Source organism: Equus przewalskii, chromosome 5, assembly GCF_037783145.1.
Source record: "Equus przewalskii isolate Varuska chromosome 5, EquPr2, whole genome shotgun sequence".
In the NCBI taxonomy this organism is placed as follows: domain Eukaryota; kingdom Metazoa; phylum Chordata; class Mammalia; order Perissodactyla; family Equidae; genus Equus; species Equus przewalskii.
Window position 1 is genome coordinate 25,256,374 of NC_091835.1, and position 5,614 is coordinate 25,261,987.

A 5,614-nucleotide genomic window follows, 5' to 3' on the forward strand; every position below is an offset into this window, starting at 1 on the left:
ACGTTAGGTACAAAACGTGATCAGCCTGAATTATGATCCAACACAAACATGGCATTCAGATGTGGCGTGTGGGCGGCAAGGGGACATCTTCGTTGGAAGGAGAGAACTTCGCCCTTCAGGGCATAAATTTCCAGTGCCTTCTGAACTGCTCACCAGCAGAAACAGAGAGGGAAAGAAAACTCTGTCCTAGGCATGTCCTGAAGAAGAATAGCTGCTCAAGGTGAGCCAATTCGGGTTCTGCAGGATTCCCTAAGTGCAACCTTGCATCTGACAAATAGAGCCAACCAGCCAAAGCGTGTCTGTTCCTTTGGCGATGGTTACTTCCTACAGACATGAGCTGTGGTGGCCTGGCCCTCCCTCTGGCTTCCTCAGCTGAGCCCTTGTACTTGTGGTCTTACTGAATCCTTGCCACGGTCCTAGCAGAGAGCAATGTGATTGCCAGCATGCACAGATGAATGAGCCGGGGTTCCTGGAGATGAAGTGGAGGAGGCAAGAGCAGAGCTGAGGTTTGCCTCCAGCATCCACGTATGTTCAACACGCTGGGCTGTCACCTTACCAATAAAGAAAATGCCAACCATCATCCTGGTTAGCGCCTAGCCCAGGTATAAGCAGGACCAGGGTAACTCTTAGGGTTTCAGGTCAAGATGACAAACAGTTGTATCAGTGGGGGAGGTAGCCACCTCACGATGTTCTTGTTGGAAGCCTGTGTGTGCATAAGAAGAGGCTGTTCTCTTGGGAAAAGGCCAATGGCATTTTGGCCATGGCCAAAAATTAATCAATTAATCATCAGGACTGTGTTTAAAATGACCCTAGTTGGTTACAGCTTCCTGCCAGTACCTGTGCTTCTGCAAGCCAGCCAACCAGTGACAGCCCACCCTTCTGGAGAGCCAGCCAACCAGTGATGGCTCCGCCCTTATGAAGGTAACAATCAGTGACATCACACTCTTCTGGAAAGTCAACCAATCACTGACTACCTTGCCTTGTGAAAGCCAGCCAGTCAGTGACAGCCCACCCTTCTGGGACAGCTGGGACCCTGTGAGGACCTGAGACCCTTGTGTTGTGTGTAGCAGAGGAGGAAAGCCAGGCCTGGAGAGTGGCCTGGAGCATCCAAAGTCTCTCATCAAGAAGGTGGTGGCACCCAGGCCAGACCCGGCTCCTCTGCCTGGCCACCTCCAGTCCCAGCTGTTGCTCCTCACGCGCCACAAATGGGAACAGGACGAGGACGTCCTGGAACTGACTCAGGTGGAGCCAGCCTGGCCCCGCACGTGGTCCACCATGTCAGCACGTCATTGGCTATTGATGGTTGATCCATAACAATGAAAATTTAGAGGGCAGCCTAAGCTATCTAACTAAACAGTAATTACAAATGCGTCCAAGGCGATGTTCAATTCAGTGTGCACCTGTGGAACACCTGTGCTGTGTGAGGCCCCACACTGGGCTCTGAGAACAGCATGGACAAGACTGCAAAGTGACTCAGAGCAAGGCTGGAAGAACGATTAACGCCTGGGTGTGACTGCTGCCTTGCTCACTTTTGTGTTCCAAAACCTCTACGCCCATCAGGAAGGAAAACTTGAATTACATGGAGGGAGGCTCCCAGGGGCTCTGAGAGTCGGGACTCAGTGGCTGGACCACAGAGGAGCAGAGGCGGTTTGTTCCGCTCAATTCATGGCAGCCGCGTTGGAACACGGGGGGAGCGGGCTCCTCCTTGGGCCTGGTTGAGTAGGAACTCGGAAGGATGTCAACAGAGCCCTGCTTCCACGGAAACGGCATAGTGACTGTTCTTTTGTCTCTTCTGTATCTCGTGGTGGTTGAGCTGCTGACGTTGGTGTTCCAGTCAATGGCTTGACTAAGATGAAGGGTCGGCCCCTACAGGCCATGTGTGGGACTTCCCAGTTTGTGGTTTAAATAGAAGGATCCTCAGTCTCAAGGTGTCAGGAAGACTTGGGACTTCCAAGAATGATGACTAACTTGGTGTGCCATCCTGGTCTTTATTTCTACATTGCTTGTAGTTACGTGGAATTTGGTGGGGATCTGTGCAAATAAAATGGGGACAAGCAGTGGGTGGGACGAGAGCCCCCGGCTCCTCTGGATGCTCACGGAGCAGGTCTCAACAGAGAGCGTCAACTGAAAGCCTGGGTTTCAGTTATTCTGGTGATCTTAACCCAGTTTCCTTCCTTCGGGCCTGGGATGGGGAGACTCAGTTCCCCCATCTGTGGCATGAGGTTGCTGACACTGGAGACATGCTGTCTGTCCCAGCTGTAAAATTCTCTTTCCTTGAGTTTTTGGCAAAACAAGACTCTGCTATAGCAGGAGCCGGCCGGGAGCCAAGACCTGGATAAAGAAGACCCTGGAGTGACTCCGGACCCCGTTGCATGGGAGGCACAGAGCCAGGTGAAGCCAGCATCTCTCTGGGACATTCGGGTGTGGGGGGCAGAGAAAGGGATCGGGGGGCTGTGCTCACCCCCAGATCCAGCAGGGCCATCACCGCCTGCTTCTCTTCTTCTCTCTCTTTTTAGGGTTTCAGCTTTTGATTTCCTAGCGATTTGTTTTTGACTGGTGAGCTGTGCCTGACGTGTAGCCTGGTACAGCCACACGGGGATGAAGGGAAAATGACAGGCGCTGGGTACAAGCCAGCAAACTGGCCTTTTCAGCTTCATCTTAATTTGCCAGAAAGCTCTCCCCTTCTCACCCCAAGCATCTCACTAGATGCCGAAAGCCTGATGCCCTAATGTAGGGGATCGCAATTATTCTAAATTAGGCAGACAAGCACATTTCAGCACGTTTTTCCCCATCTGTCTAACTTGAAGGTTCTGCGGTTTGGAATGAGTCATGTCTTCAGCACAGAATCCTGGACCAGGAGGAATGTTCATATGTAATCCTTGCTCTCCCATTGTCTGGATGCTGAGACCGTCCAGCCCCCTCCCAGGGCCAGGGTGTTGGCTTTTTGGATGGACCTTGACTGAGAGGGATCCATGGTTCCCCAGCCACAGAGCAGTGCCACGTCTCCAAGGAACCCCGCCCGAGAAACTCCTCTTGGGCCCGTTCTGGGTGGTCCCCATGTCTCAGGTCCCAGGGACCATTCACAAGTGACACACAGCTCACACGTGTCTCATCGGCCCCAGAGGGCAACTCGTTGAGAGCCCCGTCTTCTCTTGTCTCTCTATCTCCCAGGAGTCTGGGACCATGTCACTTGCTCAGGGTCACTGCTAGACGGTGGTGGGGTGACACTTGACCTCGGGGACCCATGGACCCCATTTTCCCAACTGTAAATGGGGACAGTTGCTATCCCTGGCTCAGCTCATGGATGCGAGTGACAGGGCAGGGGGGCCTGGCTCCATAGACGTTTGCTGATGTCTCTGCTGACCTGTCTCTGAGGTCCAACTGTTATTTTGCTTGAAGCCATTTTTTTAAAAAAATTGAGGTGAAATTCACTCAACATAAAATTAGCCATTTTCAAGCGTATGTTTCAGCAGCATTGAGCACGGTCACGATGTGTTGCAACCAGCACCTCTGTCAAGTTCCAAAACATGTTCTTCACCCCAAAAGGAAATGCCATACCCACTAAACTGTCTGGAAGCAGTTTCAGCTTCCCTCTCGGACCCTCAGTGGAAATTTCCCTCAATGGCGGAGGCCGGGGGTGAGGGCGGGCAGGGAACGGACGCAGCCGGGAGAAGCTCGGGGCTGACTCAGCGTCACTATGGGCCACTCCGTTCTGTGCAAGAAGTGAGAGCAGACAACGGGACAGCAGGCAGGGTTCCCAGTGGACATGGACCCTTCCTCTGGATCACTGGTGGCTGTGCGACTTTGGGAAAATTAACTTCCTTAAAAAGGAGAGTCTAATAATCCTCTGCAGGGTTGATGTGGGGACAGTTGGGGTGCCACAGGTGAGAAAGACCTCTACTTGGCGGGGCCTCACCATGCTGTTGCTCTTCTCCCTTGCTTGGAATGGAGATAACTCTGGTTTGGATGGCGCAGAGGCAGTTAAACGGGGGCATTCCTTGTTGGATTCTTCTGCTGTTTGGAGATGCTCCCCAGCTGAGCTGAGGACCAGGAATAGTAGGGACAGTGTCCTCCTGGACAAGGGGCTGCTCCTCTGTGGTCGAGGAGGTAGGCTGTGTTTCAGTAGAGAGAGGTCTGCAGGTCCTGGTGCTGCCTGACCCCCCGGGAGCAGCCCTTGGCCATCACTGCCCAGGTGGCTGGCTCTGCCCTGCCCTCTTGCCCATCAGCATCCTTGTCTTACCCATAGGTAAGCCCAGCTTAGCTGCATCTCTATCCGGAGGACCCTTGGATGCTGCTGGGCTTGCTATCCTGTCTAATGCAGAGCTGCCCAGCTGAAAACCTCATCTGTCTTGTCGCGGCTTGAATACTCCCGTGGACGAGGAGCTTGCTCACTTCAGCAGCACCTGTGTGCTGGAGTAATGGAATGAATGAGCTCATGCAAATCTTGTCCACAGCTTGTCGATTTGAACTGAAGTCAGCTTCGGGACAGGGAGGCGAGGATCTGAGGAGACCACGGACACGTGGATGCATGGGGGCTGCCTGTTGCAAGGGATCTAAGGTGTCTGAGAGGTTCTGAAGCTGTGTGTGGCTGTGAGGCCCAAGGCTGCGAGGCTCGGTCGTGCATGGGTGGATGGTCTCCACTGGCCTCCTGCTACAGGCCGCCATGAAATCAGCTTTCCCACTGATATTTTCCAGAAGCCTCTCCAATGCCTTGAGCCCACGAGGGAGCTCCACAGGGAGCCCACGACCCCTCATGCACGCTGCACACTTCCTCCTGCCCTCGTCCTCGGTGGGGTGGCTGACTCACCATCCACGGCTCTAGATGTGGCCGCTGGTTCTTCTCTCTCCCCGCCGCCATCCCCAGCAGTGAGCCCGCACACCAGGAGCTCTACCAGCCTTGCCAGAGGCTGAGGCAGGTTTGTGAGGGATCCGGGTGGTGAGGTTAACCCACGACAGCCCATAGAAGCCGGCGGTTCTTGCCTGTTCTCTTCCCGAGGAGGTGGCGGTCCATCCTTTCACTCCGCCAGAGTACAAACAGCTCTAGTGTGATCTGCACTCGTCACTTTACCCAGAGGGGCGGGGAAGGCTGGCCGGCCGCCCTCCGCCAGAGGACGCCCTGAGTTGGTCCACGCGCCTCGTCCCGTGTCTCACTCACTTGGAAGGTGAGTTCTAAGTGCACACGAGACTCACCCTCCTCAGCATGGATTGACCTCACCCTGGTTTCCCTCTGAGCCTTGGGACACAGGTTGGGGGGCAAGGAGAGCTTTGGAAAGGAGAAGAGGCAGAACTCCAACCCCGATGGTCTTTGTCCCTCTGGGTGGGAAGGACACCCCCCTCCCGCACCAGAACTCAAGCTGCTGGAAGCAGGGGGTGTTCTGCTCTGCCCGTGGCTGTGGCCCTGCGCTGGATCAGGGCCTGGAGGACAGATGAATGCGCCCCCAGCAGGGGTCTCTGAGTCATCCCCATCCCGTCCCAGGCAGGACTAGCCTAGACGGTTGATGCAGCAACAGGATGCGGCCAAGGGCAGAGCCTAGCCCCTGAAGAGAGAGGGGCGGGAGCCCACTGTGGGAGGATGGTGGTGTCTGGGTGGGGGAATGGTCAGGCTGGGCATTCA

General features: G+C 54.9%; 1 long non-coding RNA gene across 1 annotated transcript; it reads left to right on the top strand.

Moving 5' to 3' along the window:
- Positions 1–1,018: 1,018 nt before the first annotated feature.
- LOC139083303 (uncharacterized) lies at positions 1,019–5,162 on the top strand. The gene is made up of 3 exons (XR_011539920.1): positions 1,019–2,391; positions 4,455–4,558; positions 4,696–5,162. It is a non-coding gene; the product is annotated as an uncharacterized lncRNA (long non-coding RNA).
- Positions 5,163–5,614: the final 452 nt, after the last annotated feature.